The sequence below is a fragment of the Protopterus annectens genome, chromosome 5.part0 (genome assembly GCF_019279795.1).
Source record: "Protopterus annectens isolate FY-2018-M chromosome 5.part0, PAN1.0, whole genome shotgun sequence".
NCBI classification, from domain to species: domain Eukaryota; kingdom Metazoa; phylum Chordata; order Ceratodontiformes; family Protopteridae; genus Protopterus; species Protopterus annectens.
The window spans coordinates 1073115980-1073137017 of NC_056735.1; positions in this window are offsets into that span (position 1 = coordinate 1073115980).

Consider the following 21038-nt stretch of genomic DNA (forward strand, 5'->3'; position numbering starts at 1 on the left):
ACCTTTTGGCCACCTAACCCGGAACGAAGCACTAAAGGTGGAGGCGTGTCCATATTCATTAAGGATATCCACACCTCCAGGCTAGTTGCACAGCATAATGAATCCAAGTTTATCCAAGTGCAACTAACTCTGGGCAAGACCACAATCCAAATTCCATGCCCCAGGATTCCCACTCCTCATTTCTTGATACACTGGAAAGTATTAGGGTACAACCCAACACCCTAATAATGGACGATTTCAATTACCCCACCATTAACTGGGAAAACTACTCATGTACCAACTCTTTTGCTCAACGTTTTCTGGAATTCATAAATTCCAATGCCTTGGATCAACTTATTCACACCCACACCAGGGGCAGCAATATCCTAGACCTGGTCATTACCAACATGGGCAACCAGTGTTCCACACCAGAGGTCAATTCCTTGTTGGTCAGATCCGACCACAAGCTAATCACCCTAGACATTCACATCCTGCCTCCCACCCCCAATTAGGGAAACCACCGTAAAAAACTTCTCCAAAGCCAACTTCACACTTCTTAAGACAGAAGTGGCAAACTTCATGACACCCATGCAGATGGACAATGGAGATACGACTGCTGAATCCTACACAAAAGCACTTTATAAGCACTTACATGATTGCATGGATCATGCTATCCCTAATAGAACTAAGATGCTATCCTCCAAAAAAGGAAGCCAATCTGGTGGTCCTCTGCCATAAACAAACTCTACAACAGAAGAAAGAAACTGTTGCAAAAAAAGAGTAAAATCCCATGACTGGAGGAACTCCCTGGTCAACCTCAGTAAGAAGCTGAGATCCAGCATAAAATCCTCCAAAGCTAGTTACGAAAACAAAATTGCCACTGACTCTAAAGACAACTACAAAACATTCTATAGCTATGTCAAGAATCTCAATGACAACACTCAGATCTGCTCTGAGTTACAGCACAATGGCACTAAATATACAGAACCAACTGATATTGCCAACATCCTGGCAGATAGGTTCAGTGCTAACTTTACCCCCCCTCTCACCCCCTAGAGGGCCCATCTCTATACCGAAAGAATGCAAAGTTCCTGTAATCACGGCTGCACAGGTAAAAAACACACTCTACAAAGCCAAGAACACAGCATCCATGGGACCTGACAATATCCCAGGCTGCGTTCTACATGAACTACAGAATGAATTGGCACCCTGCTTAAGTACCACGTTCAATCATAGCCTCACCTCAGGCTTTGTGCCCATTGAATGGCACACCGCAATGGTTATCCCACTCCACAAAGGGGGAGCCACGACTGACCCAGGGAACTACCACCTCATTAGCCTGACGAGCCTGGTCTGCAAGGCCATGGAATGTATCATCATGGAACTCTAAACAAAGACATTGGTAATCTCCAAACTATGGACGCTACCCAGTTCGGGTTTGTAAAAGGCAGATCATGTCTCCTAAACCTGACTGACTTCTTTGAAGCAGTCACCAAAGCCATAGATGAGGGTAAGGTTGTTCACACAGCTTATCTAGATCTCGCCAAGGATTTCAACACCATCCCCCACTCTGGAATTATAGATAAGCTCACTAAACTAGGTATAAATCCCTATGTCACAAGATGAGTTGCCAACTGGTTCATGGACAGAACCCACACTGTGAAAATAGCAGACTCCAAATCTGACTTCAGACCAGTGACAAGTGGAGTACTACAGGGTTCAGTCTTGGGTCCTCTTCTGTTTGGTATCTACTTCGCTGAAGTACAGGCTAACACAGAAGGTCTTTGGCTATCAAAGTTTGCAGATGACTGCAAACTAGGAGCCATATTCAAAACTCCTAACAATGTGGACATACTACAAAAGGGCTTCACTGAGACAGATGCCTGGTGTCAAAGCCATGACCTGAAGCTCAATGCCAAAAAGTGTATTGTCATCCCCTTTGGTAAAAATTTTGTACCCATGAACTACCATATAAGTGGTAGTCTACTTAACGCCGAAAGTGTGATAAGAGACCTTGGGACACAGGTGGACAGTAATCTCTCCTTTGATAATCACATCACCACAGTGGTCAGGAAATCCTTCTACGTGGCTCACCTCATCACAAAAGGTTTCTCATCCAGAAAAAAACAGGTCATTGTTCCCCTCTACTAATCACTCATTAGACCCATTATAGAGTACAATGCCCCTTTTGGTATGTACCTCACAAGACATCTACAACAACTGGAAAGGCCACAGAAATACCTCACAAAGAGGATTACTGGCCTCAAACAGATGCCCTACCCAGACCGTCTCAAAAAACTCCAGCTTTACTCCGTTGCATATCACCTAATCAGAGGCGATCTCTACCTAACATACAAAGCTATGTCAAACCCAGAGCTGTTGGACATGATCCACTTAAAGAAATCCCAATCCCTCCGAGCTACATGCTCTAGGAAGCTAAACCTTGTCACCACAATAAACAGAACATGCTGGAGGGATAGATTCCTGTCCCAGAGACTTCCCATACTCTGGAACAGACTACCTATCTATGTCAAACAGAGCTCCTGATTAGCACTCTTCAAGAAAAATCTTGATGATTGGATGGGAAATAGGAAATTCACCCCAGGGATCACTTCTGTGGCTCTGCTCGACAGCGGCAAAGGAAAATAATTTTCTTGGGTGGTGAAAGCCAGGGTGCCTTTTTGGCTAGGCTTATATAGGTCCTAGGGCTAAAAGCCTAGTACCTGCCTATGAACCTATGAATCTATTACACATTCATATAAATTGTGGCTCAAACTTAAAGACTTGCTTGAAAAATATTAATTGTTGATGTATAACTTAGACACATTGACCAACTGTGGACCTATGTAAGTAGTTATTTGTTTGTTTTATAACTGATTTGTTTATTTATTGTTTTAAAACCAAATAAAACATTTTAAAAAAGAAAATCCATAGCAGCAACATACCTACTCCCACTTGTCTTGTATGCATCACCTATCTTCACTAATCCTAACAATACTCTCAGGTCCAAACTTGATGCATGCTATAAAAAAATAAAAAAAGATTCACCACATATTCATCTAAAAAAAAACACCACTGCACAGTCCTACAAGACCTAAATTGGCTAGAACTCCCAAATCACCTAACCTACTCTCAACTCACCACTGCCCACTAACTTAACTACAAGCCAGATAGTTACCCCTCTCTAAAAAGCATATTGCAACTTTACAGCAACAACAGAACTCTTACCTCCAATAACAAATTTTTCCTAGCTGTAGCCAACTCAAAAAACTCTGCCAGAAACTTAGTTTATTCTCAGTGTCTCTAAGTTGTGGAACTCTATCCCATTAGAGTTAAAGCTTACAAAAAACAACAAATGCTTTAAAAGTCTGTTAAAACAGCATCTGCTAAGCACCTAGCTCTGCTCTTACTCTACACCCAGATAATTTCCAACCTGAAAAAAATACAAGCTGCAAAATCTGTGAAAAAATTATAGCTGTTCTGTATTCGAGTATGGAGATTCATAGGATCTTAAGAGGTCACTAGGCTAATGCCCCCAAGTCCCTTAAAAGACTAGCCAAGTTCAACCCATTTTTTCAAGGGTGTCTGATTCAAGCAGACACTAAAATCAGAACCTATTGCCCCTGTCCAAGAGGGATACAGGTGGAACCATCAGGGTTAATTTCCAGTTATCCATCCAATCGTCCAAATTACGCTTAAATAGGGCTAATGAGGGGCTTTGTTTAACATAAATAGTAATCTTGTTCCAAAAGTGGAGCAATGTCTGTGAGACAAATTTGTCTCTCCAGCTCTGTTGATGTCACATACCAGGTTAAGGTCCTTTGAGCAAGTGACCCATGTGCTACTGGACTTGTGAATGTGCAGCATTTCCATTAAAGCTAGGTCAGAGATTGCTGTATATGCAAAGCACAGGTCACATCTGAGCAATCTGCATGACACTAAGTAAAGTGACAATGATTTCAGTCTGTCCACATAAAACAGATCTTGAAAACCCTGAATTTTCTTTGTAAGGAAGCTTTATGGTCTCTCCATTTGCTGCAGGTTTTTAGGAAGGAACATACCAAAGGACCATTGTACTCTGTTACTGGCCTGATGAGGGGAAGAGTACAGGGGGGTTATAACCTCTTTTTTTCTGGAACCAATGCCCTTACTTATGAGATGAGTAATATAAAATGTCCTTCTTACTACTGTCGAGATATGGTGATCGAAGTTAAGGTTGCTGTCAACCTGTGTGCCCAGATCTCTCACTACTGACTGTGTGCTTAAGGTATTGCTATCAATGTGGTAGTTTGCAGGAACATCACCCTTGCAAAAGAGAATGATACAGTAGAGAGTCAATTATCTGAATGTTGATTATCCAAACAGTCAATTATCAGAACTGGCCTTCCATAGCTTTCGGGTAGGAAAAAATCATATAAAGTCTGAATATGTAAACATTAAAAAAAATTAAGAGGTTATGTAATGATTCAGTCATTAGACAAATGGAATTATATGAAAGTTTCAATAAATTTTATTCGAGAGGTTATTCTGAAGTAGATTTGAAGGATAGTTTAAATAAAGCATTAAATAATAATAGAAATGGATATTATAATGGTAAAAATAAAAGCGAGGATGGGGAATGTATGTATTTTACTTCCACCTATTCTGTCTTGTCTGATAAAGTTTTGGAACAAGTTAAACATAGTTGGAGAATAGTTAAAAGGGAAGTTGATTTTTTAGAAGGTAAGAAATTGTGTTTCTCCTTTAGAAAAGGGAGGAGCATAAAGGATTTTAAATTTAGGACGCCAAATATTACGTTTGTTAAGTCAATTGAGGAACAGGGTACATTAGCCTGTGGAAAATGTAGTATATGTAAATATATAAGTAGAAAATTTACTAAGATTAATGGTATTAATTTTCAGACCAAAGGGCTTTTTAATTTTAGGACAGAGAAGGTTATATATGGACTAAAGTGTCCTTGTAATAAAGTTTATGTTGGAGAAACTAAAAGACAGTTTTCTTGTAGAGTAAAGGAACATATTAGGGATATCAAAAATAATAAGCAGACTAGTCCTATAGCAATACATTTTAATGAGTATCATAATGGGAGCCCTGAGGGGCTACAAGTGACAGTATTAGATAATGTTAAAAGTAATATATTGATGAGTGAACAACAAATAAAATACATATTAAGAAAAAAGGAGGCTTTTATTATTTTAAAATTTAACACAATGAGCCCCATAGGACTGAATCAAGAATGTGTATGGAAAAGTTTTGTTTAGTAAAGTATTTTAGGCTTTTATTATGAAATGTTTTATTTAATTGATTAATTAGATAAATGGATGTGTGGTACTATATAAGTTAGTCAATTTGATTAATTATGGTTTACTCTGTTAAAGGCAAGTGTTGCCAAGGCGCTAGAGAAAATATTTTTGTGTGTTTGACTTCTTTTTAATAAATTATTTTTTATTACTTCAGAATTGGCCTTCTATTCATGGTATTATCATGATTTTTACATTCAGCTATCGTTTATCTATTATACGTAGCATGTTTTTGAGTTTGTAGCCAGCTCATGTGTGAAGAATATTCTTTATTGTCCACTGGAATCACTGAATGGTTGAAAAGTATATTCCTGCATGCCAAAAAAACAAGTCCCGGGATTCATGAAGCTCGGCACAAAGACGGCGGTAGGCTTGCGCTGACAGTGCGACATGAAGATGGCACAGTAGCGCCAAATGCATATTAATGAAGGCGCACTGCCGCCACAGCCACGTGCACAGGAAAGGAGCGCGAGTGCATAGGGCGTGTTGAAGTGCCACACAGAGGCATGGAAATGGCAGCTGTCGATGTGCAACCTAAAATGCTTGCATATAACAAGTTGCAAGATAGTAATCACATCTGTCAGTGTCCGTGGTTACTGAAACGTATGCAAAGCATGCAAGAAAGTTCCTGCGAACACAAAGTGAAGAAGCAAACACAAATGCACGGTAGGGAATAACGGGTCCCTATCCCGCAAACAAATGACATGGAAGACCGTGTGGCCGTAGTCCAATGCAGTGTAGATAACTATACCAAGTGGAAGTGAAACACATCATATGTTAATGAGCCACCAGTAGGTGCACCCAGCCCAATGGTGAGGGTCACCAGCTGACCCATAATGTGAGGGAGGGTACACAGCTGGGCAGATGTGTCCATAACAAAATACACGATAAATGTAGATATCTAGCGACTGTATGTCCGAATCATATCCCACAAGGCATGTAATAGTCACATACAAAAGGTATGTCCGTATTTCACATACCAAATGTGATAGGAAATAGAATAAACATGTAAACAAAACAGAAGGAGCATATAAACAGCTACAACAATAAGGAAACATGTAGGCTGCCAAAATCCGGAAATCAGTGGTACAAGCCGAACTTGTCAGGATGTTTCACAGTTGAAAGGGTAGTACCCGGGTATACCAACCATGTAATGAAAGTTAAGTATGGGCGTGTACCTATGTGCATGAGGTATAGCATGTGGAAAGCAAACATGGCAGGGTAGTCCACACAACCATACAGGTACCTGACACATGTAGGGTATTCAATGTGTTACTTTGGCCGTGTCATGGGCCAACAACCAAAGCAGTGATGTATGGGGTGTGAGGAATCTGTGTGTGTGGGGGGATGGGTAATGGTATAATCCTCCAAGGTGATACTGTGTCGTATGCAGAATAGGTGAACCGGAAGTGCATGAGGGAGCAGCGGGTGAAGCTGAAAGAAACACAAACACATGTATAAACAGCTGCAATACAACCAGACAGGCCATACTGTAGAACACAATCCCACAAACATATGAATATTGAAATGTGCGATACAAATGTATAGACATGTCACCGGCACATACCCACAGATTGGTCCTGATGGAACTGGCTGTAACAAATGCAACACACCTGGATGCATAATTAACTACCCAGCATCCCCTCCACATCACACAACCCACTCCCATACCTGAACGTCCACCAAATCCAGCCATACTTGGCCTACTGGTTTGGTGCAGCCACAGCTACACATAGTGACCACTACGCATATGTAGTAGGTAGTGTCACCCTAGGCAGTTGCAGGATTGCACACTATGTATCCCTTGCATGTAAAACCCCCAGCACATTTTCATATCACCAACAAGATGTTCGGTATTTCTCTTGTTGTGGATCGGTCCAATTTTTGGATATCCCTCATGGGATACATAACCTGTGTAAACATAAGAATGGAAGACATGAAGTCCAGTCCAGTAGATATCTGGACACAAGTTGGAATGTGCATTAAAGGTGCACGACACTGTCCAGCCCTAAGTGGTCATGCATAACCTACTACCCAGGATCAAACACCTGCCCGTGATGCACATGTCCCGACACGAATAAGCGGGAGAATATATCGCACACATTCACATAGTGGCACATGGTATAAGGGTGATGAAGGCACTGATGTAAACAGGATACCCCTGATCCACTGTGTGAGGGACAATTAATGTGTGTGTAGGTGTGACCTGACCAACAATGGTACAATGCCAAATGTCTTGTGACCGTAGGGAATAACTATACACCATACTGCATGTAACAGTTGCCTAAAGCGGTCACGTCAGGATAGAATAAATGTAATTCATACAAGAAACAGGCAAACAACAAAAGTGCCAAAGGTATAAGGCTTACAGCTGGGAAACAAATGGCTGTTCTAAACCTGCAGTGACCGTAGCTATGTGTTGGCCCAAACAATCTGGTGTCTGCAGTAGGGATGTCATCTGTCCCGCTTTGCGAGGGATAGTCCATCGTTGGACAGTTGTGTCCTGACAAAAGACATTTCAAATGGCAAATGTCCTGGGATTGTAGGACATAATTATGTCCCATATGTTATGTAATAGTAGCAGAAAATAATTATTGCAGTATCTGCAATACATAAATGTTGCAAAAAACAGAATAAGCAAATAAACCACTACAACAATAGGCTTTTATGTAGGCAAATAAGTAAAGTTCTATCCATTGTACTGACCATGGGTATGTGTCGGCTTGTAAAACCTGGTGTGTTCCGAAAATGTCCCATCTTGGCCATGTGAAAAGGTGCCAACCCTAGTCACTGGAATACAGCACAACTCGTACATATGACAATGTCAACGATACAATGGCCAGAGCATTCGCACAATAACTGGCCAGACCCTTAAAAACTCACAAAGCCAGTGCCCTTTGGGGGAAAGGTGTTGAATGAGAATGAATACTCACAACAATGAAGAGTACTAGACACATTTAAATGCAGACAATTAGTAGTATTACGAATCTGTCAACATGTTCCAAGTTAATAGTACTAATATGGTAGAAGTGTCCGTGATTGTCCCTGAGTTGTCATAGCCTTGTCCCTGTCACTGTAGACATGAGTCCCCGAGTATCAGAGAGGTCCATACACAGAAGTACACCAACCAATTGTCCCAGCTGTTGACTAGACTATTGCATACCTGTAGTGATTTCATAACAGATGTCCAGAATAGTATTCATTGTATGTATAAATGAATGAAATAGTAAAATGAGAAGGGAAACCACCCCCCCCAACCTGCATTATGTAGTGGAACCACTCCCCGGCCTAAATTATGTAGCGCCGACCCAATAATGCAGTCAGAGGTGCCCAACCACCTGTGTCTGTAAAGACAGGTAGAATGTTAAACTCTGGACTAACTCTGTCCATGTGCTACATCTGATCTTTGAACTCTGCCAGGGCAGTGCTAGTCACCAGTCGGCCGAACCTAAACCCAGACCAGCACATGAAAACCCTGACAATCAAACATGCGTATGTGCGAGGACTATAAGCGTAGGGGTTATGAATATCCTTGGAGTGAGTAGACTCGCAGCATGTGTCCAGAGCAGTAGGAAACAGGGAATGTCCTAACTATAGTACTGCGGTTTTCCCGGCAGGAGAATGGATGCCTGCTGTGTAAGGGAAGCAGTGAGGCATATGTCAGAGTAGCTATGAACCATGGGTATACATATAAATGAGCCAGAACACCAATAGTGTAGTGGTTACAGCATCCACCCAACGTAAAGGCATTCCCGGTGCAAGTACGACTATAGCACATATTAATTGTACAATGAATGCCTCTGTGCTGTAAAGCCAACAGTTATACATGTAAAGGTGACTGCTTTCACATGGGTCCGTTAACCGGATTCCATCAAAGTGGTACTGTCATAAGGAATAAGGCACATGTAATCCTAAAGATGTGCCTGTAAACATATGTAACTCAGAATAAGTAGATGCACGTGGGCCTGTGTGGGTGTACGCAGCTATTAGCATAGCAAATGTACGTTGTCTTCTACAGCTGTAACTTTCATATATATATATAGTTAGATAGAGGTGTGTATAGAGAAATATCCACAGACATAACAGAAATATGCAATTATATAGCTACATATATATCTATATATAGATATATATATATATATATATATATATATATATATATGTTAGGAACGCTGAAAGACGAAAGCAAACCTAAGGGTTGTGAAGGGAATCCAGAGCAAGTTAGGAATTATGAAGTGCTCGCAGTGTATGTCACATAAAGCTGCACAAGTGTGGGTAGAGCACCACTCTCCACACCAGAGGCAGGGCTATACCAGTGGCCATAACATCGTTGAAGTGCTACGTCAACATTGTAAACAGATGGAATGTAGGACATGTTGCGACCACCTACACTTGTAACCCGCAAATTGTTCGTAATCCATAACACCAGGAATGGCATGTATGTGCAAATATGAATGGATGGTGAGCCTGTGAATACACGAGGTGGTACAAAATGTGTGTAGGGCCCCAACGTTCATGAGAGGGCAATGGGTAAAGGTGTGTCATGGCTGCAATATCAGGTGTATAATGTCTGTTATGCGTGGAAACTCAACACGGGTGTGCAGGAGAAACCATGGATATGCGAGTATGGACACAGGAGTGATAGGGTATGTTGCGCCGGGTGCAATGGAGCAGCCCGTGGAGATCAGCCTAGTACGTAGTTGCGATTCCCAGATAGAGCGTCATTTGCGTGGAGACATGCGTGAATGGGCGTATCGTTGATGGACGTTGTGCGTCAGGTCTGGCAGCACAGCACGTAAAACCTGTATGCCACCCATGAGCGGAATGGAGTTCTGCTGTGACAACCCCAAACCGGGAAAAGCAGAAAGACACAACTACATGAAGACAACAATTTGCCGATGTACAGTCACAGTAACACAAACACACACACAAAGATATACTACGGATATATATAGATAGATATATATACACAAACAACAGGTAGTGATATATACACATACACACAAAACAAACTATATGTCAGTGTAGATATACACATTCACATAAAAAGGTTACTTCACAGCAGTTAGGGGTAACATATTTACAGCCCAGGCATTTGTGACTTGGAGGTCCAATAAAGAAACGATGTACCCCCCACATCGCCCAACAAGGCCAGACAGACATACAGACAGGCAATACAGATCAATACACTGTCGCTGTCCAAAACACCGGTAGGAAAGGACCAGTGGGAGAGTTCTACAAGGTCTATACTTTAAACATGGATAATGCTGTCCCTTGCGGGACCCCAAAAAGTCAGGTATGAAAGAATCTGCCGACACTAATACGAGCAGGATGTAGGTGTACATGGAACAGTAGGTTGTGCCAGTGTAATAATACACGGGTTGACAAAATGTACGACATGTGTCCCGAGATGGGGAGAGTGGGCAAAGTGTAGGGGTGTGCTCATACCCCAGCTGCACTCTCAGCAAGTATTTGTCATGACTGCTGTAGAGGGGTGCCAGGTAGGTGGACCATGGGTATGCATTAATGGGCTTAAGTGTGCAGGTGCTGGTTGGCAGAGATGTAGTAGGCCCGCCCAGTGGAAGTCATTTATATTCCTATGGGGGCATAGCATATGCCTACACCTCCCAAACCTGAAGAGCACATCTACCGGATAATTTGTAAACCATCGGGGAATACATAGAGACCTACACAGTGCCGTGTACCCGAGTAGCATGGACGTCCATAGTTATGTATCAGAATGTAACAAAGTCCAAAGAAACACTGCCAGAACTACTGATATTAGGTGAACAGGTGGCGGAATACAGGTAATGACAGAAGACAACATGTATGAGTCATAAGCATCATGTACCTTGACAAACGTGAATGAATACATATGTTCTGTGACTGTGAATGTGTCTGGTTAATAGAACCAATCATCTAAATGTGTCCCACAGTTTGTTATGCATTGTTCCTGAAACGGTGTTCAGTCACACCCATTGGTATGTGAGTTCTGCTACTGACAGAAAGTGCATAAGTTGCTGAGCACTTCAGGTAGATGATAACATAATAGAAGAGGTTAAACACCCGTGACGCTTCATGAGGGACACACCCGTCTGGGCAGTTGTGTCTTGCAAAATGACAGTTATGGCACATGGCCTGTGCATACCTCTCAACTGTCCCTGATTTTCACGGATGTCCCTGTTTCGACCCAAATTTTAACTCTGTCCCTCTTAATCCCTCCTAAAATGAGTTACTTTTGGAGGAAAGCTGGTGAATTACACTTAATGAATAATGACAATAATTAAGAGTTACAAACTTCTTTTACTTCAGGAAATGTGTATTAATTCATATGCTTTGATTCTGTCAATGTATCAAGTTAATAGCACTAATATTTTAAGTGTCCCTGATTGTCCCTGTTTTTTTCTGACTTGTCCCTGATTCTGCTGAAATATGTCCCCAATTGGTTGAGAGGTCTGGGCCTGTGAGTTCGGGAATGGAGGCTATATAGTGTGTGTAGTGGTGTCAGACATCAATTTGCTGTATCAGTAACAGCTACATGTAATAGGAAACAGTATTATCAATTATAATGCTACATGAATAACCTCAACGTATGCAAACCGTGGAGGTCGTCCGTGTACTACTGGCTGTGGCTCAGACCTCTCAACCAATTGGTGACAAATTTCAACAAAATCACAGATAAGTCAAGAAAACACAAGGACAATCAGGGACACATTTAAAATATTAGAACTATTAACTAGAAACATTAACAGAATCAGAGCATATGAATTAATACACATTTTCTGAAGTAAAAGAAGTTTGTAACTCTTAATTATTGTCATTATTCATTAAGTGTAATTCACCACCTTGCCTCCAAACTTCATTAGTTTTAGGAGGGATTAAGAGGGACAGAGTTAAAATATGATTCAAAATCAGGGACGGCCCTGAAAATCAGGGACAGTTGAGAGGTATGCTGTGGGTATGTGTTGCCTTGACACATGTGATAGCTCTACATGTAGGGTCTATAGGGCTGCCACCAGTCTGAATGGCCAAAGTGGAACCTGGTCTGTAGAACTGTCAGATGTACCAGGGCAGAACATACTTACAGCCATGCATAGTACAGAAATATACATATATAGTCTAGCAGCAAGTATAGTTGATTATGCTACTACATATGACATATCGACATGTCAGGTATACAAGACCTGTAACAAGCAACCAGTACAGACACCTACAACATGAGAAGGTTCCCTAATCAGGACAGTTGCAATGGCTACAGTATTGTCCATACCACTCAACTGTCCCTGAATGTCAGGTACATCCCTGAGTTTGACTGAAAGTCTAACTGTGTCCCTCTTAATCCCTCCTAAATGTAGTGGCTGTTGAAGGAAAGGTGGTGAATTACACTTACTGACTAATGACAATAAGTAAGAGTTATAAACAACTGTTACATCAGAATATGTGTATTATGTCATATGCTCTGATTCTGTCAATGTGTCAAGTTAATAGCACTACTTTTGTAAATGTGTCCCTGTTTTTCATGACCGTCCCTGATTCTGCAGAACTGTGTCCCCAATTGGTGGAGAGTTCTGGTATTGTCACATGTGATGTGTGATGAGGGACTGTCCCATGCAAAGTGGGAAAGGTGTCACTCCTACAGTCTCCTGTCGTGCAATCTGAAAGGTGGTCATGCGGTAGCATGACACGGCAGACAGCTGCATTAACAAACCCAAGTCACATGTCAGCATTGCAGAGTATCGGTTCCCATGTATCAGGCAGATGGGAGCAGATCGTATGAAGAACACACATATAATATGATTACGTCACTGGACAGGCCGCCGAGTCTGTACAGTCGAACGGCCGCCGTTGCAAAATGGTTACACATACCTGATACTGTAGCCATGTAGTCCGATGTAATACGCATCACAAGGGATCGCATACGCCCAGCGTGAGTGACAAATGTAAGCGGAAATGTCGGTGAGCGAGCGGCTGTAAGCGTGTTTGTCTACCAGTATGCCAGTAGTGCCCTGTCAAAGAAATGTGGAGTGTAAACATGTATAAGGTGCTGTGACCAGAGGTCAGCAGTGCTTAACACTGTGCAAACCCATGCACAACAGCTCCCACCTTCTGGACTGTGCCTTACACGTTTGTATCTAAAGGCATCGGCCTGTCCGCAAACAAAGAACCGCCCTATACACGTGATGGTAGACGTAACCTGCGCACATAGCTCATGTGAATGAACAATAGACCATGGCATATATACAGACAATAGACCACAAACACCATACAGCGCAGACATCCAACAGTATAGCAATGTACTGACAGATATGTCCAGACCACTGGTGTGTGCATGCCTGGCCGTCCTGTGTTTCAGTGTGTGAGCATGCCCAGTATGACTGTTGCGCATGTTGTAGACTGACAATACCGTCATGTGTGTGAGCATGCAAAGTATGGTCAACTGTACTGCATGTGTCACATGTCCAGATAGCTAGTACTGTGTTTCTGACCCCTCCGTTCTACACAGACAGGTGACATGCTGTGTCTGCAGGGTAGCTAATGGTCATGTGGCATTGACAGTTGCTACATGTCTGTATAGCATGGGGGGACATGCAACCACAGTCCTACACAGCACCGTGGGTGGTGCACATGATTCTCACATGTGTAGGTGTGACGGAGGGCACAGCCAGCAGTTGTACACATCTGCTGCTACTGTACTGGTCTGCCGGGTACTCCATGTCAGTGTGTGGACCTACCTAAATTGCTGGTTGGAGGGATACCAGGGTACGTCAGTTCCCAGCATTAATTACCAGCACAGTGGTGTTGAACGTCCTATTACACATCCTACATCAAACAGCCTGGCCTGCTGTCATCTGTGTGTGTCATACGGGGTTGGGGTCAGTCATTGGGCATATCCATATGCCATCGTATATCATTTGTCTGTATTGGTCCACATCTGTCCAACTGCATGGAATGTGTGTGGGCTGTACGGACACATATGATGGTCAGCTCATAATCTGCAGTGGGTAGGACACCCTGTGTACTACAGGCTACCATTGTCACCCCCGTATGTGCTACAGAGGTCATGGTGCCACTATGGATGTGTACTGTCTGCTGCCCTAACATTTGGCCACCACAGTCACTGGTATGCTCACATACATACCAGAGTAATGGGTAAGTACACATTCTAATACAACCGCCACTTGTTAGGTCAATAGACATACCCTGGTTGTGTTACGGACTTGAGGATGGTGCTGGAGTGCTGCCTATGTCGGATGCACACAGTGCACCTCCCATACATGGCCGAGCACAGGTACTGTCATGTTTGGCATCCATTGTACTGTGTGCGGGTCAGAGAGGGGAAATCCGTGGGTATCTACTGTGTCAGTGCATATGCCGTGTGTTGCCTCTTTGCCAAGGGCAGGTCATACTGTGCAAGGGCTGTCGCCAACTGTGCCCTACACAGGTAGTTCCTTCAACAAGTCACACTGTGCCTGTACAGGCCTTGGCAGTGGTGTTGGGCTGTGTGGCCCTGCCCCATGCTGTTTCTGCTGCAACTGTTACTGCAAGCTAACATTGTGTAGCATAGCAAATAACATAAAAACATATATGCATGTAGCTTGTGAATACTGCAGAGCCCCTAAAGATGTGTCCGGATACCAGAACTGTGAGCCGAGCATCCCAAACACATGCACATGTATATGTCTTGCCTGTGCATCCGCCTCAGTATGGTGTGAGTGTTCAGGTGTGTGTGCATTGCTGATGGGTGTTATAAGCCACTACACTAGTGTTTACCTAGCATCCCCCACTGGGAGACTGTAGGGGATGTCCACATAGGCATTGGTGTGCTACAGCTGTGTCAGACGCCATATATCGGACACATCACAGCTTCCAGGGCAGACAGCACACACATTCAATCTCATGCCCTAGCCATCGCATAGGGCCTAGCTGTTGGAGGGTATGCCCCTGCACTGACTGTAGGCCCTACCCTGCTCCCCGGGTGATGCTACGTGTGCAGGCTATAGCACCCAGTACCCCAGGGTACTCATCCATGTGGTGGAACAGATTCATATTGCTGGTCCACTAATCACGTATGTGGAGGACCTGTACATGCTCACTAGCATGTGTTGACATGGCATCTGTGAAGTGGTGCAATACTCTGGATGCAGATGCCTGTGAGATACCCATGATATCCCCAGTTGTGCTGTGTGAGGTACCTGTGGCTAGTACACCTAGGACAACACATCCCATGGTATCCACTGTGATGCGTTCCCCTCGGCCTGTGTGATGTGTTAGGCACAGGTCAACAAGCTGCTGTAGGAGGTCTCTGTCCACCCCATAGTGCTCCAACATCCCCAGCCCATGTAGACCCTGGTAAGTCACCCTTGGTCAATAAAGTCTTATGTCACCCCAGTAAGGGTTGTTCGGCAGCATACACATCCGCACTGCCTCAGCCTCCTGCACATGTTGGTGTATGTTGCCTGCTGCAGCCTGTGTCATTTGGTTGGACTGTGTCGTGAAATGTCCCTGCAGGTATACACCGGTGGTGTAGAGTGTGGATGAAACGTGTGTATGCTGCTTGCTTGCATTAGTGTACTGTTCATGTGTGGGCTGGCCATGTCATCAGCTGATTGTGCTGATCAACACCTGTTTGTGCAGCCTGGACACCCTGACTATCCCACCACTGCTGTCATCCCTCCCAACATCAAAAGGTAGGTATAGACACACCCCTAGCTTAGGTTTGCTAAGGCAGGAGCACTCCTGAGGCACAGTTCTGCAATGTACATACAGTATGCCTGACACCCCCTCCCATGCTATCAACTATATGTGAGACCTGCACCTGGCTGACTACACACATACACTCCAGGGACCAGCAGCACACCCTGGTGATAAATGTGATACACCATAGTCAACCTCATCTGCATAGTATAGTCTTCTAATGAATAGTTATATGACCCATACCGCACCTCCAACATATTAACCACTGCTCAGTTTCGCTCAGATCCACACACACCTAGCAACAGGTGCCTTACCATCACCATATTCAATGTCCCATGGTCTTCCCAGCAACAAAATAACCGGTGTCTACACGACTACAACCTGTGGCCCTGCACACCACAGACGATGTGCATTAACACCACGCCATGGCAGATATACATAGATCCCAGGTTATCACGTACAGATCATCCGGCACAAATTGTCAATAGTGCTGAAGTCCCCAGACATATGTTCACATCTATGTCCACCTCTACATCTACATATATCACATATATTATTTGTAGACATATATACATGGACATATATATATGTATATATACATACACACATATACATGTACACATATGTAGATATGGCATTTATGTCACAATAGAGAACCACATGACAGCAATGCATTAGACAGGGATGGAAAGGAAACAACATGTGCCACCTGCATCATGTAGTGTTGTTAACATCAAGGCACGTGTGTTATGTTGCGTCACACGGGTCAGACCGTAGCAAGGGTAAGAGTAGGACTGCTGACAGTTACTCACCAGACCTATTGGCAACTGTATGTGTTGACAACCCAGTGTCTTGGCAGAATATGCGGGCTGTGGACATTAAATAGGTCAGCAACAAAACAAACTGGACACATCTTGCAGCTAGCCACCCACAGATACCAACACATATGGTATAACTGCCAAACACACACCTGCCATGCCCTGGAATCGAGCATCTACCTGTCTAGTCTACCCCATTACAACATTATGCAGTAACAGAACGCGCTACCGAGTTCAGGCATCACTGCACTCCCACAGGCATACTTCTAGGTGGATGACATCATCCGCAAAGGCAAAGACACCGATAGGGAATGTATGTGGTGTGAGCCATCTAAAAGCATTACTCTGTCCCCAGGCAACTGGAAACACATACACACACTTGGCAGGGCTGGGAGTCAAACACATACCTAACAACCATATCACACTACAGCAATACGCAGTTACAGAATGCGCTACCGATATTACTGAACACAGCACTCCCAGAGGCATACTTCTAGGTGGGTGACATCATTCGCAAAGGCAAAGACGCCGATAGGGAATGTATGTGGTGTGAGCCATCTAAAAGCATTACTCTGTCCCCAGGCAGCTGGAAACACACACACACACACACACACACAGGCGGCAGGGTTGGGAGTCGAACACACACCTAACTACCTTATCACACTACAGCAATACGCAGTTACAGAATGCGCTACCAACATTACTGAACACAGCACTCCCAGAGGCATACTTCTAGGTGGGTGACATCATCCTCAAAGGCAAAGACGCCGATAGGGAATGTATGTGGTGTGAGCCATCTAAAAGCATTACTCTGTCCCCAGGCAGCTGGAAACATACACACAGGCACACACCTGGCAGGGCTGGGAGTCGAACAGACACACCTAACTACCTTATTACACTACAGCAATACACAGTTATAGAACGCACTACCGAGATTACTGAACACAGAACTCCCAGAGGCATACTTCTAGGTGGGTGACATCATCCGCAAAGACAAAGACGCCGATAGGGAATGTATGTGGTGTGAGCCATCTAAAAGCATTACTCTGTCCCCAGGCAGCTGGAAACACACACACACACCTGGCAGGGCTGGGAGTCGAACATACATCTAACTACCTTATCACACTACAGCAATACGCAGTTACAGAACGTGCTACCGAAATTACTGAGCACAGCCCTCCCAGAGGCATACTTCTAGGTGGATGACATCATCCGCAAAGGCAAGGATGCCAATAGGGAATGTATAGAGAGTGAGCAGTCTGAAGGCATATTACTGTCCCAAGGTAGACGTAGACGCACACATGGTAGTGGTGTGATCAGGGCAACTGAATATCTACTGAGCACTACAACAACACTACATAGATATGGGATGCGCCACAGACAGTACACCCTTCAAGACAGTCAACCAGTGTGTTCAATGTAGGCATCCATCGTGACGTTGTAAATGGAAATCTGTTGCCTGGATGACCACCATCGCTATACAGGATGTCAATGGCCATGCCCATACACAGAGGCACATCACCGACACAAGGTGTCACTGGGCATGCCCACACTCTTAGTATCACATGTCCATTTGGAATGTACTGTGTGTCCATCTACACAATGGTGTACTGGGCATGCTCACACACTTAGCAGTTGCAAAGTGCCATCTTGCATGCACACGGATTCTAAACACGGAAGGGCGCAGTTTGGAATGTACTGTGTGTCCATCTACACAACGGCATACTGGGCATGCTCACACACTTAGCAGTTGCAAAGGGCCGTCTTGCATGCACACGGATTCCAAACACAGAAGGGCACAGTTTGGAATGTACTGTGTGTCCATCTACACAATGGTGTACTGGGCATGCTCACATACTTAGCAGTTACAAAGGGCCGTCTTGCATGCACACGGATTCTAAACACAGAAGGGCGCAGTTTGGAATGTACTGTGTGTCCATCTACACAACGGCGTACTGGGCATGCTCACACACTTAGCAGTTGCAAAGGGCTGTCTTGCATGCACACAGATTCTAAACACAGAAGGGCGTGGTTTGGAAAGTACTGTGTGTCCATCTACACAATGGTGTACTGGGCATGCTCACACACTTAGCAGTTGCAAAGGGCTGTCTTGCGTGCACACGGATTCTAAACACGGAAGGGCACAGTATGGTGTTACTGTCCCCACGTACAAGAAGGCTACTCACATGTGCTGACCAGTACACACTCAGGAGCCATCACAGGTGTCTCAGGTGCAGATCACAGAGGTACACACCGCAGTCTACAATGTAGCCCTCAGACATCACCATGTCGTTGGACCAGCAATACACAACCATACATTACCACAACACTGTGTGACTCATGACCAGTGGACTGTACATAGGTCTATGGCAACTGTGCAGACTACACATGTACCGGCAGGGTTCCATCATGTGTTATGCATTGTAATAATACCACTGTAATAACCAGGTTGGCTCTACACATACCAGGGGCCCTGGGTCTTACACAGCTGTGACAGATGACTGTCGCTGTACACCCAAGAACACACATGTTTGGATATGACATATATGTAATCGCAGTGGATATGTGCATGGACCACACACACATCACATATGTATATAGCATAGCTTTTGCTGTCCTCCGTGCAGACAAGTGGCTACAGCAATCACATGAATGCAAATGGAAGGTGGGTCCATGGCTGTTGAATGCTAACAGTACATGAGGTAGCAATGTTGACCGAGGACACATTCCCTCTGTACTAGTTACCCATGACACCCATCCTATCATAAAACAATCCATGTGTTATGTATGTCATTACACATGTCCACCAATTGCAATGCATACAAACATGGCTACATGACAGGCATGTAGGACCAACACACATGTACAACTTGTAGTGTGCATGCAGCTACCATGCATGTGCAGTAGCTTATGTATGTAACTCATCTGTGCCTAACTACAACATGCAGTTGCAATGCAGCCCCATCATTGACACCTGTATATGGTGACATACTGACAGTACAGTAGGATGTACATCAGGTATGGATGGATGTGTACATAAAGTGGTGATCCACCTGTGCAGACGGATGTTTGCTGGGGATGGTTCACAGGTATGTCACACGCCATCCTACTATTACATGTGCAAACAGTACGCTATGTTACTGTTATTTGACGGTGAAGACATAAAACCTACACAGCGGTCAGGTGTTACTGACTGTACATCACTTAACACCTGTAACACTTACATCCTCCCGTGTGCATGTAGCAGCACAATTGCCAGATGTAGCATTGGTACACATAATGCGGCCAATACTGCTGCATGTCTGTCAGACGTATCATCATATAGCAGGTGTATCATTCACAGTGCTGCCATGTGTGTTTGCTTGTGTGACCATATATGCCACATATGGTGGGGAATACATCCCAATTGTTACACACCCCTGTAAACTGTTGTAGAGATCTGTACATACTGCAGTGTGGAAATCATGACGTAGGTAGGGGTGGTGTGTGTATCACACACATCAGCTATCCGTATGTGTATGACATTTGTGTTCTCCACAGTGTGTGTGTGTATGTATGTATGTATGGCTGTCTGGTGCATGGAGTGAGGGTGTATGCTACCATACAGAACACACACAGGATCCCTAACCCATCATGGTGATGCAGTCTGCTACCCTGTTGATGCCATCGGTCTCAGCCGTACTGGCTACCTGTACATGTTCTTACTCTGTGTCGCATTGTGTGGGTGCACAGTACTGTGAGGGTGATGACCACATAGGCAGGGGTCCTCATCTCAACACTATGGAGAGTGCGTTATAGTGTTGTTGATCCAGTGAGTGTGGGCATGTTTCTGTAATGTGACAGGGTAATACTGCTACACAGTGAGGCCTAATGCTATCAAGTGGCCTCTAACGTTATCATCGGCCAGACCGCTGTGTACAACCCCAATACCTGTGATGTGACCTGGTATGGATGTCACGTCTCTAGCCACTGTAGCCTATTAAACTGCCCACATGCCTCTGGATCAGTATATGTGTGGACATCTGTGGTATGTTAGCCTTTCCAACAGTCAGGTTGAGGCTACGTATAGCATGCTGATATTGCCATACATGCCTGTGAGTACTCCACAGTTACACATGGGAGACTGCAAACACTGCTACCTGTAGGCACATGCAAGTAGACCATAAGGAGGGAACCAGGGCATCATTACCAACATGCTTTTACTGTTGTTACCGAGACACATACTGTGAACATATAACAATGCCTC